Consider the following 12,473-nt stretch of genomic DNA (forward strand, 5'->3'; position numbering starts at 1 on the left):
GGCTGAGGGAAGAGGATCAAGAGTTCAAGACCAGTCTCAGTTACATAGAGAGTTTGAAACCAATCTAGGCTACACTCAAACATAAAAACAAAAACCACAATAATAAAAAAAAAATGCATGTATATATAAACACTTAAAATTTTTAAATGTCTTTGATAAATCAAGAAAGTTATCTGTTTAAACATTTTTATGTTTATTTATTTATTTAGAGTATGTGTTCCTGTGTACACAACTACCATGGTGTATATGTTGCTGTCAGAAAACAGCTTTTGTAAGTTGATTTTTTCCTTGCACCACATGGGACCCAAGAATCGTCCGGTCATCTCTTACACCTACCGAGCCATCTGGTCAACCTGGAAGTTATCATTTTTACTAAACTTAGGCATTAAGCATGCATCTTTTCAGTACTCTGTGTGAGATGGATAATATCTACAAAAGGCTTCCGCAGCAAACAGAACTATTATGTGGCCTTCCAGGGGAAAGCATCTATGCAATAGTTTGATCTATGAGCTGACCTTGCTCTGAATCACCCTGGCAGAGGAAAGACTGGGCTACATGTGACCCTTTATCAAAGAACCAAAACAGACAAACAGACGCATACTTTCGGGGAGCCTAATTGGGAAGAAGAGCAGATCATGGGAGGGAGACAAGAGAGAGTAGTGGGGTGAATGTGGTCAAAATGCACAATAAACTTGCGTGAAAAGCTGTAATAAAACCCATTCTTCAGTGTAATTCATGCATACTAATAAAAAAGTTTTTCTGTGTAGCTTGGCTGTCCTAGAACTCACTCTGGAGACCAAGCTTACCTCAAATTCACAGAGATCTGCCTGCCTCTGCCTCCAGAGTGCTGGGATTAAAGGTGTGCACCACCTCCTGACTTCATTAAAATGTTTTTAAAGTAAAAAAAAAACGTCTTCAATTATCTGAACGAGCCCTCTGTCTGAGCTCGAGCCCTCTGGGCTCAAGGGTAGAGCAGGTACCCTGTGTGTTCAAGGTCCAAGCTCCCTCCCCAGCACTAGACAGGGAAAAACCTTCCTCTCACCAGTACTTGGCTATGCAGCAACCGTTTCCTGCAAACAAAGCAGCTTATCACCACATAGTGGATGTGGAAGCGGCTGTGAGGTCCCCGCTGTCTCTTATTTAATCCGACATTAAAGAGCTTTGTAAACAATGTCCAACAGATGCCACTCTTTTCCCTAAACTGTTTATTTTATAAAATCCAGCTGTTTTCTGTAAAAAAAAAATGCATTATTTATGTTAAGCTAGGTTAGTTTGGATTTGGTTTGGTTTTTTTTGTGTTGTTTTAAAAAATCCTAGCTGTAATGTTTCTCCACACACACACTCTCCCCGTGCTGGAGCTCAGACCTGGAGCTCAGACCTGGGGTCTTAGCCACGCTAGGCAAGATCTCTGAGGATAAGCTACATCCCAGCCCATATGGTGAACAGCAGTAGGTATAACCCACGAAGCACAAAGGTCTTGAAACCGCCAATCAGCAAAGACACACCAGAGGCCAGAAAATATGCAGAGCCCTGGCCCATAGTCTCGGCTCCTCTCCTTGGGAGTCAAGATGTCCCCTCTTCTGAGCCTTTCCTCTGTCCTGCTGGAACCCCCCAAAAGTGTGGCTCCTGAGGTGGGAAGCATTTCTGGTCTGGCTCTATCTGAGAAGGGCAAGGAGCAGGGGCAGTACACAGCTGGGCTGTTCGGAGACAGATGTGGGGAAATCGTGTCCTTACCCACTACCCACACAGGAAGTCCCTTCCTTCTTGTGGGTCTGAGCACCCAGTTAATAAGACAATGATGACTGTCTCCAGAAAACTCTCCCTTCAGAGGGTTAGCTCAGGACATTTCCAGCCCTGCCCTGTCAGGCCTGCCTAGGCTGAGAAAGCCTAGGGCGAGTTAAGTGAGGCGCACACAGGATGTGCCCAAAGAAGCCCCGAAATTTTATGTATCAACCTGAATAATACTTAAGTGCGATTGTTTTTCAGCAGTAGGGGTGAAATCCAGGAACTCGCAAGTGCTAACCAGGTGCTCTACCTCTGAGCTGAACCCTAAGTTCTTCCTTAGCTCTTTTGGTCTCACTAAGTTGTCCAGGCAAGCATTGAACTTGGAACTCTGATGAGCTGGGACCAAGCCTACAACACCAAGCCCAGCTCACCACATGCTTTAGATAGTGATCTGTTTCTTTGTTTCGAGACAGGGTTTCTCTGTCTGGCCCTAGCTGTCCTGGAACTCGCTCTGTAGGCCAGGCTGGCCTCCAACTCAGAGATCTTCCTGCCTCTGCCTCTGCCTCCTGAGTGCTGGGATTAAAGATGCGCACCACCATGTCTGGCTTAGATACCGATTTCTATGCCATTTCCTCACCGTGAAGCAAGCTTCCTGAGAGCAGACACTAAACCGTTTTCATTTCTTCGCTCCCAGTGTCCGCAGCCAGGAAATGAATAAACAAAGCACTAAGCCACCAGCCACAATTTCAAGGTAAATGTCAAAGAAAAGTTTTTCCGGGGGGAGGGGGGGTAAATGGGGGATAAAATGAAGTGGGAAGAATGGGGTTTCTCCTCCCATTAAGATATCATTTATCATTTATTTGGTTTGTCATTTCTTTACTTGTAAGTGGCTTTAGGCAAGTAATGTGGTTCTCAGAGCCTCTGTCTCTCCAGGTGAAAAAAAAAACCTGACAGTGGGAACATGGGCTAGCGCTCAGTTGTGGAGCGCTGCAGGTTTGATACAGGAAACCCTAGTTCTGATATCCAGCCCCACATCAGTGTAAGCATGGCGATGCACACCTGTAAGCCCAGCACTTGGGAGATGCAGGCAGGAGAGTCAGAAGCTCGGAGTCATCCTTAGCTAGGTAGGAAGTTAGAGGCCACGGAGTCTAGCCTGGGCTAAGGAGTCTGTCTTAAAAAAAAAAAAATCTCACTGGGAATGGTGGCACATGCCTTTAATTCCAGCACTAGGGAGGCAGAGGCAGATGGGTCTTTCTGAGGTTGAGGCTAACCTGGTCTACAAAGAGTCCTAGGACAGCCAGAGCTAGGTAGAGATATCCTGATTCAAAAATAATAATAATAATAAAATAAAATAAATCTGACACTTCTAACAAGGCCCAAAGATGAGAGTACACAGTGCCTAAAAGCGGACCTGAGCCCAGCTGGTCAGCTGTTGTTCCTCTCCCAGGTGGCTCATCTGTTTGGAGCCAGAGGAAGAAACTGTGGGTACCCACAGACCCAGAGCTCCACATACCAGCTCTTCCCAGCTCCAGACAGTCTCTAGTTCATGCCAACATAGCTTTCAACACCTGAGTCCTTGGTCTGTGGACGGGGCCCCCGTCAGTGCCCAAGCTGCTGCCCCTTGCAGTGTGGTAAATAACCTTTCTGTTAAAAAAAAAAAAAAAACAAAAACAAAAAAAAAAACTAGTTTTTTTTTAATTTAATTTGAAAAAGCAAGCTGAGAAAGCACAGACACTTAGAAGGAGGGGAAGGCTTGAACCCTGAACAATTTAACCTTGAGCACAGTTCCCCGAAGGGTCAAAGCTCTAGAACTGCCCAGGCCCCACCCTCAGGTGGGAGCAAGTAAGTCACGCGTATTCTTGGAAGCAGCGGGATCATGCCATTTAGATCTCTACCCCATACCCACTAGCAATGCTAGCAGCCCTGAGGAAAGGGCTCCCTGCCAGGACAGTAAAAAGGGAGGCACCATCGGGGGCTAGGCAGAAGGAAAAATGTCCTGGTTAGTGCCCAGAATAGATATTGGGCTGGAAAGCTGGGTTCATCATCGGGCCAGCCCTGTTTTGTAAAGTCAGTTGAGGGCAAGGGTAGAAATGTCTAAATATTTATACTGTAAATCAGACACGTATAACTTTGCTCACAAATCTTGCATCTCCTTGCAAACCCTCAGGCCTGAAGGTGCATTCACCAACAGGGCATGGACTAGAAGTTGCATAGAGAGGAAAAGCCATGCCTTCCACGAGGGCACCACCACCTGGAGTCAACTACCCCTTGCTTGGTTGCAAGTGTTAGAGCAGAGCCGCCCACCTCAACCCAGGATCCTGAACGCCCTTCACTAGAGAAATCTCAGGCATTGGTTCTTAGCTGGGATCATATATCCTATGCAAACCAGCTTAGTAAAATGTGTTTGTACTCATCTTTTTCTAGATGAGACGCCTACGGTTCCAGGAAAGAGTGTGGGATTAGGAAAGAAAACAGATCTGTCCATTTTCACAAAGTTGGGAAATGGCAGACTGGGACTCTCCAAAGCCACGCTGTGGCCCAGCTGGGAGCCAGTTGCCCCTTGACTAACATCTCAGGGTTTGCAGATCTGTCCTAAGACCTGGGAAGAGTTCAAATGCCTGTCAGGAGTCAGGCATGGTGGCTCAAACCTTTGGTGCCTGTAATGGTCTGTGGTGTCCCTTTAAGAGACAAGCCATACCACTCCCTCCCCCCTTCTGCCTAAGCAAGCTGATTTCTCTCTCTCTCTCCTGTTCTCCTTCCCCTCAATAACCTACTAAATAAATATCCAACCTCACTCTGCATGGGTGCCCATCCATCTGTCTCTCCTCATGGGACCAGCTGCCCCGTTGAGGTCTTTCACCTACCATGCGGCCATGCAGCTCCCTGCCTGGGTCTCTCTGTCCCTCATAGCCTACTGCAGCCACTTAGGGAACTGCGCAGTCCCTGCCTGGGACTGGCTGCTCTCAGGACCTGCAGCCCGCTGCCTGCTGCTACTTGGGGGACCTGCAGCATGGTCTAGGGACCTGCTGCCCGCTGCAGCCACTTGGGGACTTGCAGCATTTTACTTTTACCATAACAGTGCCAGCACTAGCGAGGTGGATGCAGGAGGAGCTCCTTTGAGGTCTATGTAGTGAGTTCCAGGCCTGCCAGTGCTACACAGTGAAATTCTTTCTCAACAAACGACCAAATGCTGGCAGGAAAAAATTCCTTTGTCCAGGACCCTTCAGCTTTCTTTTCAGCCTGAAGTCAGGAAGAAAACGAGCAAAAAGAAGGGTGGATCTGCTCTGCATCCAGCTAACTCCAGCCCTAATGGACTGAGCTGGGTTAAATCCTCATTCAACCAGGAAACCCTCTCCTGTCTCTGAGAGTCTATGTCCTTATTAGCAGTGTGAATACTGTATTTGTTTTGTTTTGTTTACATGGGGTCTCATTATGTAGCCTTGGCTGGCCTGGAATATACTATGCAGACTAGGCTGGCCTTAAATGCACAAGGATCCTCCCAAACGCTGGTATTGGAGGTGTGCACCACCATATCCAGCTTTCAATATGAATGTGTTTATTTATTTGTATACAGTATTCTCTCTGCATGCATGCCTGAACGACAGAAGAAGGCATCAGATCTTACTATATAGATGGCCATGAGAGTCACCATGTGCTTGCTGGGAATTGAACGCAGGACCTCTGGAAAAGCAGCCAGTGCTCTTAACCTCTGAGCCATCTCTCTAGCCCTCAATATGAATGTTTTTAAATGGACTTAAAGTCAGGCGTGGTGACATGCCCCTGATTTCCAATACTCGGAGGGTAGAGGAAGGAAGAACAGCAGATGAAGGCCAGACTTGACTACCCGGTCAATTCAAGGGCTGCCTGAGCTACAGAAGCTATAGTATGAGGCCTTTTAAAAAGGGTCTGGGGGTAAAAGAATGAGCCATGGTGGTATGTACCAGTATTTCCAGCATCTGGGACACTGGAGCAGAAGGTGCCTTGTGTTCTGGGACACCTTGGTCTACACTATATAGAGCTATATAGTGAAGGTCTCAAGACAAAACAAAAAAAAAAAAAAAGCAGAGACCAGACCCCAAGTTTGGTTCTTACACTGCAAACACCAGAGGGAGGGGGGAGTAAAGGACCAAAATAGTTGTTTCTCTACAGAAGACACAACTAATCAGGCAGTGGTGGCGCACGCTTTAAGCCCAGCACTCAGGAGGCAGTTCCGTCCACAGAACCCACATGGTAAAGGAGACAGCTGGCTTGTCTTCTGACCTCCACACATGGCATGGCTCATAGATGCGCACACACATACATGTATATAGACAAGGAAATGCAACTTTAAAGTAAATCTTCTAGTCTTAGAAGAGGCCATGTGTCCACACAAAGCACATGTACAACACACACACGGGAAAATAGGAGGAAAGTGTTGAGTCTATAGTAGGTGCTCAATAAACAAATGAGTTACTCCTGTTCTGACTCCCCCACTGCCTCCTGTTGGTGTCCTGGCTCGGCCAGCCATGGCGGCCAGACCCTTTTAGTATCCCCTCACAGTGTTCTCATTGCCATTTCTCCAAGATGTGAGAAGAACTGAGGCCAGATGAAGGGATCAAATACCCTGATCATGAAGATTCCACACCAGATTCCCTGCAGTCACGGCACTGTGCTGACCAAATTATCGACTGCAAAATGGAGATCTTTGGTAAGGACAGAGTCCTGGGGCTGGCACCAGAATGAGCCAATTTTCCCAGTCGCTGGGGAGCCTACCTTGATCCAGGTGTGACTCGTGTGTGTGTGTGTGTGTGTGTGTGTGTGTGGTATGTGTCAGAGGTCAGCTGCTCTGGGTATTGTTCCTCAGGTTCAGTCTTTTGAGACAAGGTTTTTCACTGGTTAAATTTCCTCTCTTCATACGCCAAATGATGAGAATTTAAAAAGTCTATGGCTGGATGTAGAGGTACACACCTATAACCCCAGCATTTGGGGGTTAGAGGCAGGAGGATCAAGAATTCAAGTCCCAGCCTGATCTACATAGCAAGCTGGAGGCCAGGCTGGATTGCACAAGACCCTGTCTCAAAAATAAATAAATGAATAGACAAATAAATAAATATAAATAAATAAAATCAAAATCTTCCTATGGGGTGTTGTTACCAAATCGACAGACTCTTTCCCCACCCAATGCCACTAACGAATTACTAGATTGTTCTAGCAGCAGAAGGGAATTTGTGTATGCAATGGTCAGCAGAGACGGATACTCACACTCTAAAGAAACTGTCTCTTCTAGCAGGCTTGGAGCCTGAGTGCTTACTAAGGTCAAACAATTGGGGGTGGGGGTGAGGGGAAGCATCTGCAGCCATCCAAACCTTCCAGGAAGATTTCCAGGAACCTTGGTGTTCTTTCTTCTCTTCTCTATTCTGGGCATGGCCCAGCTTTGTCATGGCAACCAGTAGGGATTTATTTATCATCACAAAGATCTCAAGGTTGTCTAGAGTGCCAACATGGCTCCCAGACCATTTGTCTGGGGCCCTTTGCTTCAGTGTGTGGAGAGCTGTGGTCATCCAATGGTCAACAGCTGGGCGCATGTGGACATCGGGCTTTTGCCTTTTTGCAAGCAAGCAGCGTCAGATTGGCAGAACAAGGAGCGGTTGGTATTTTCATGGTTCCGACTGGTGACTTTGTTTTAACGGCCAAGGGAGCTGCTCCCTTCCCACTGTCTCACAGGGCTCGCCCTAGTAACGAGCAGCAAACCCACAGGGCACCACACTGCCCAAGAAGCCTCCAGGGTGGTCAGAGGGAAAGCACAGTCGCTGGAGCCAAGGGAACAACGGTCTCAGTGGTGCCACCCACCGCCACCATCAGAGACTCTCTCCCCCAGGCAGAACCTCAGGATTTTTATCTGTACACTGGGGGGTTAGGGGCTGGAGAGATGGCTCAATGGATAAGAGAACGAGCTGCTCTTCCAGAGGTCCTAAGTACAATTCCCAGCACCCACATGGTGGCTCACAACTATCTGTAATGAGATCTGATGCCCTCTTCCTGGCGTAGACAAGAACATAAATAAATAAATAAATCTTTAAAAAAAAAAACTGGGGTGTCCTGCTAGCCCCCAAGAAGGGAAGGGAGGACACAGGAGGCGCAGGGCAAAGTTTGGAAAACAGGGAACACACTTGGGCTGTGTGAACTAGAAAGGGCTTTGCACAAATTACTGACGAATTTCCTGGATCAGGCAACTGATGTCTTCTCCAAAGCTGGAGGAGGCCCAACTCCTGTAGAGCTGAACACCAAACCACAAATATAGACTCTAACCCAGCGATCTCAACCTTCCCAATGCTATGGCCTTTTAATACAGTTCCAAAGGTTGTGGTGACCCCAACCATAAAATTATTCTCGTTGCTACTTCATAACTGTAATCTTGTTACTGTTATGAATTGTAATGTAAATATTAGTGGTTTCCAATGGTCTTAGGTGACCCCTGTGAAAGGGTCATTTGACACCCCCCCCCCAAAAGGGAGTTCTTAGAGGCTTCTTCTACCCTCATGATTCAGAGAAGTGGCTGCTCAGAGCAGCTGTGCTGGGGGCCTAGCATCTGCTCTTAGGAGCTGGCTCCACTTCCAGTGTAGACTCTGTCCAGAGAGCCCATCCAGCTGGGCTCCCAGACCCTAGCGGAGTTACTGCCCCATCTTGGGCCTGAGCCTCAATCCACTGAGTGGCCCTGAATGGAAAAGAATGGAGCAACGGCCTTCAACAAGAGCTCTGCAGGCCAGAAGAGGGGAGGTCTTTAATTCCCATAAAAAGATAAAAGGTTGGGGAGCAACTAGGAGGAGTAGAGGCAGGGGAAATTGTCAAAATAAATAAATAAGAATGAATAATAATAGTAATAATAAAGATAAAACAGACCCCATGCCAGGGACTTAAAGCATCTCAACAATCAGGAGGGGACATTTGCCCAGGAGACACATTTGCTCACCACTGCCCGGGGACTGGGAATCCCTTCTTGCCCAAGTCCTCACTGATCAGATGGAGTGATCAAGGTGACTGGGGTAAGATCACAGCTGGCTGATGGATCACTGTCTATCCCAAACAAGGACAGTTTTGATGCTACTATTTTTTCATTTACCTAGTAGATATTATTTGGAGGGGGAGTACTGGAAGGGGGGGGTCTCATGTAGCCCAGGCTGGCCTTCGTCTTGCTGTGTAGCTAAGGCTAGCCTTGAATTCCTGATCCCACTGCCTCCCCCTCTGGAATGCTGGTAGCAGAGATTGCTTGCCACACCCAGCTCAGTGCTTTTCCTGAGCACCTGTGGTGAGAAGGTGCTAAGGCCGAGAAGACGCCATGAGCAGTGAGATCTTTGCTATCAGCACAGTGGTGACACCATGTTCCTACTGCCAGCAAAGCACGTCCACCCGCCTTCTTCGTTCACCTCGCCACAAGCCTGCAAAGTCAGGATTTTTAACCACAAAGGAGAAGAGTGAGGCCCTTCAAGTGCCCAAGGCCCCAGTTTATAAGCAAAACTGAAGCCACAGAAGGCCCAGGCCAGTCACCTCCTTTTTCTGGGTACCCAGAGGAAGGGATTCCCTCTTCTCTGGAAGTCAACCCCTACCCACTTCCAACATACTCTTTCTTGGGCCTTGACCATCTGGAGCGCAGCTGCGGGTCCCTTATCCCTCATTAGTGAACAAGGCCCGGACTAGCAACTCTGGTTAGTCACCCTCACCCCACCCCAACACTTCCTGCCAGTGATGGACAGCCAGTACCACACTGGGCTCTGTCTTCAACACCTGAGAATTAACATCACAGCTGTTTGTAGGCCTAGTCCTTTGTACCAGTGACCCGGTTATCTTCCTTGTCCTTCTGGGATGTGCAGCAGTGAGTGAGGTCCCAAGCACTCAGCCTTGTCCCAGACCCTTTTGCTCACCCTCCCCACCCGGCCCGAGAAAGAGAAAGCCAGCAGGAGAGCCCACACAGAGAGGGCTAAAAACTTGGCCAAGGTCACACAGCTGTTAAAACAAAGGGCAGTCTGCTTCAAGTGGTCACCTAGCTTCATCTCAGAAAAGACCATTTCCCTGGAAGGATCAGTCCCAGGAAACTCTGCCTAAATCAGGCCTGATGGAAGGGCAGAGAAGCCAACCCCTCACCTAAATCAGGCCTGATGAAAGGGCAGAGAAGCCAACCCCTCAGAAGGCTTGCAAGAGGGTTGAAAACCAAAGCCTGGGGCTGGAGAGACGGCTCAGGGGTTAAGAGCCCTGGCTGCCCTTGGAGAAAGCCCAGGTCCTGTTCCTGGCACCCACTTGATGGCTCCCAACCGACTCTAACGCCAGTTCTAGGGAGCTGACCCCCTTTTCAGAGCTCCCTCAGCACCAGGCACACACATGGTAAGCATACACACGGACAGGCAGAACACTCGTGCACATAAAGTAAAGAATAAATCTTTAAACAGTAAAAAGATAATCTAAGACTTGCCTGTACTGCGCAGTGAGATCAAGGCCAGCCTCAGCGGTTGGCGGTTGGCGAGACGGGGTTGGTAGATCGCTCAGCGTAAAGGCACCTGCTGCTAAGCCTGAGAAGGAAAGTCAGTCCCCAGACATAGATGGGCGAAGGAGAGAACCGACTCCCACAAGCTGTCCTCTGACACATGACACATGTGCACTGTGACACACACAAACATACAATAAGCAAATAAAATGTAATGAAAATCAAAGAGAGCTAAAGGCAGAGCTCCATGGTAGAGCACTGCCCAGGAACGCATACAGTCCTGGGTCTGGCCTGCTCTACAGCAAGAAACAAACAAACAAACAAACAAACAAAAAAAAAAAAACTCTTTTAAACATCTTGGCCTGAGAAAGATGCCAGAATAGTTCTTTAAAAATCCAGCCACCAATCCGCTTCTGTGTGGCCAGGGGCCATGACTTTGGCCTCCTGAGGACATCTGTGTAGGATTCTCCCTCGCCCAGCCAGGACTGGAACCTTCCTTACCTGTAACATTCAATGTAGGAACTGCGTGTCCCTCGGGGTCTAAGCCGGAGCGCTGTGTGACAGCTTGGCAATTGCAGAAGTGAGGAAACACAGCATATCACTGCCAAGTCACCCCTGGGAGGAAACACAGCGACCAGGGGCCTCTCCAGCGGATGCCACAGGAACCTCCAAGCTGAGCCAGCCAGACCTGAGTACTGCAAGGGTTTCCTGCAGAGCAAGCAAGGGGCAGAGTGGGTATAAGCAGTAGCCACTGGGTCAGGGTGTGTGGGGAAGGGGAAAGAGGGAGGGAGGAGAGAGAGAGAGAGAGAGAGAGAGAGAGAGAGAGAGAGAGAGAGAACCAAAACCAAATAATCAGTTAGTACAAAGAGGAGAGGGAGAGAGAGAGTCAGAAGGGAAAGGAGAGGAGAGGAGAGGGCAGGGGGACGAGAGAGGGAGGAAGAAAGAATGACGCAAACAGGAACGCACGAGAGGGATGAGAGGGAGCAGAGACTGAGACCGAGGGTGTGAGGAGAGAGAAGGGACGAGCTACAGAGAGCGCGTGCCGAGGTGCCGAGTAGGCACGGATGAACAACTGAGTGTGTGCGCCTCTCCGTAGGGCAGAGAGAAAGGGAGAGGCCACTAAATCGGAAAAGGATGGGAAGGGAGCGCTGGAAGCACAGTTGTGCTCATTAAGACTGGGCAGGGCATCCCTGGTGACCAAGAGGCATCGGGCCCAAGAAGCCTGTCGGAACACAGAGCCACGGGGCTGGAGCAAGGAGGAAACTTCTCAAGTCCCTGAGCCGGAGGTTGGCTGCTAGGGAGTTCATGGGAGTGAGAGAGGAAGAGGTGTGGGCAGCTGGGGTTGAGCCCTAGCGAGTGTGTGAGAAGGTGAGTCGGGGGAGGGCTTCCAAGTGCACAAAGGAGCGAGAAGCCAGAGCCCCGTGCTTTGGTTTCCTTCTGTTTAACACTCCTTGCTTCAGCCAGCTAACCAGCCTACAGAGAGCAGTCAGCACCAGGTCCCGATAGACTCTAGCTAAGGACGCGCACCCCTCAGGTACCAGTGGACCCAACACCCTCCTACACACTGTGGGAAACTGAAGCCCAGAAAGGACCGAAGTCTGTTTTACAGTGACACATGGCCAAACAGAGCCAAGAGGGCAGGGCCTCTCCACACACAATGCCCCACCGCAGTTCCTGAGTGGCTGGGCTAGCCCCTTGCTGCTGTTGTCAAATGTTGGTGACATTCCTTATCGATGCCAAAATGGCTCCTTCCAGGTCAAAGCCTCATTAACGCGTGCTTCAGCCCCAGAACTAAAGCAACAGGGTCTGTGGCCTGCATTTACAGTCCCGGCCCTGAAAGGTGGAGACAGGAGGACAGGGGTTCAAAGCCATTCTTAGCTATGTTCTGAGTTCAAAACTATTTGCTGGGCTGTATGCCTTTAATGCCAGCACTCAGGAGACAGAGGCAGGCAGATCTCTGTGAGTTCGAGACCAGCCTGGTCTACAAAGGGAGTTCTAGGACAGCCAGGACTACACAGAGAAACCATGTCTTATAAAATAAAAGCATCTTTCTTTGGCTTCTGTATGCATGTGCATGGGTTTGCACATGAGTACACACACATGGGTGTGTGTGTGTGTGTGTGTGTGTGTGTGTGTGTGTGCATATCTCAAGAGAATTTTCCAAGGAACTTCACAAGCTGACTACTTAAATTCCAAATGAAAAAGCAAAGATCCAAGAATAGCCAAAGCTTCCTGAAGAATGACCATACACAAACCAGGAGGCAAGCTATGTTTCTTCCTGACATACCAAATC

At 48.8% G+C, this 12,473-nt stretch overlaps 1 protein-coding gene across 1 annotated transcript in view; it reads right to left on the minus strand.

Annotated features, from left to right (window-relative positions):
- The window catches only part of Ptafr (platelet activating factor receptor), an 18,883-nt gene extending 8,052 nt beyond the window's left edge, over positions 1–10,831 (minus strand). The window contains exon 1 of the mRNA XM_005353122.3: positions 10,682–10,831. The gene's annotated coding sequence lies outside the window, so the exon portion shown is untranslated. The remainder of the gene's footprint in view (positions 1–10,681) is intronic.
- Positions 10,832–12,473: the final 1,642 nt, after the last annotated feature.

Source organism: Microtus ochrogaster, chromosome 10 (genome assembly GCF_000317375.1).
Source record: "Microtus ochrogaster isolate Prairie Vole_2 chromosome 10, MicOch1.0, whole genome shotgun sequence".
NCBI lineage: Eukaryota > Metazoa > Chordata > Mammalia > Rodentia > Cricetidae > Microtus > Microtus ochrogaster.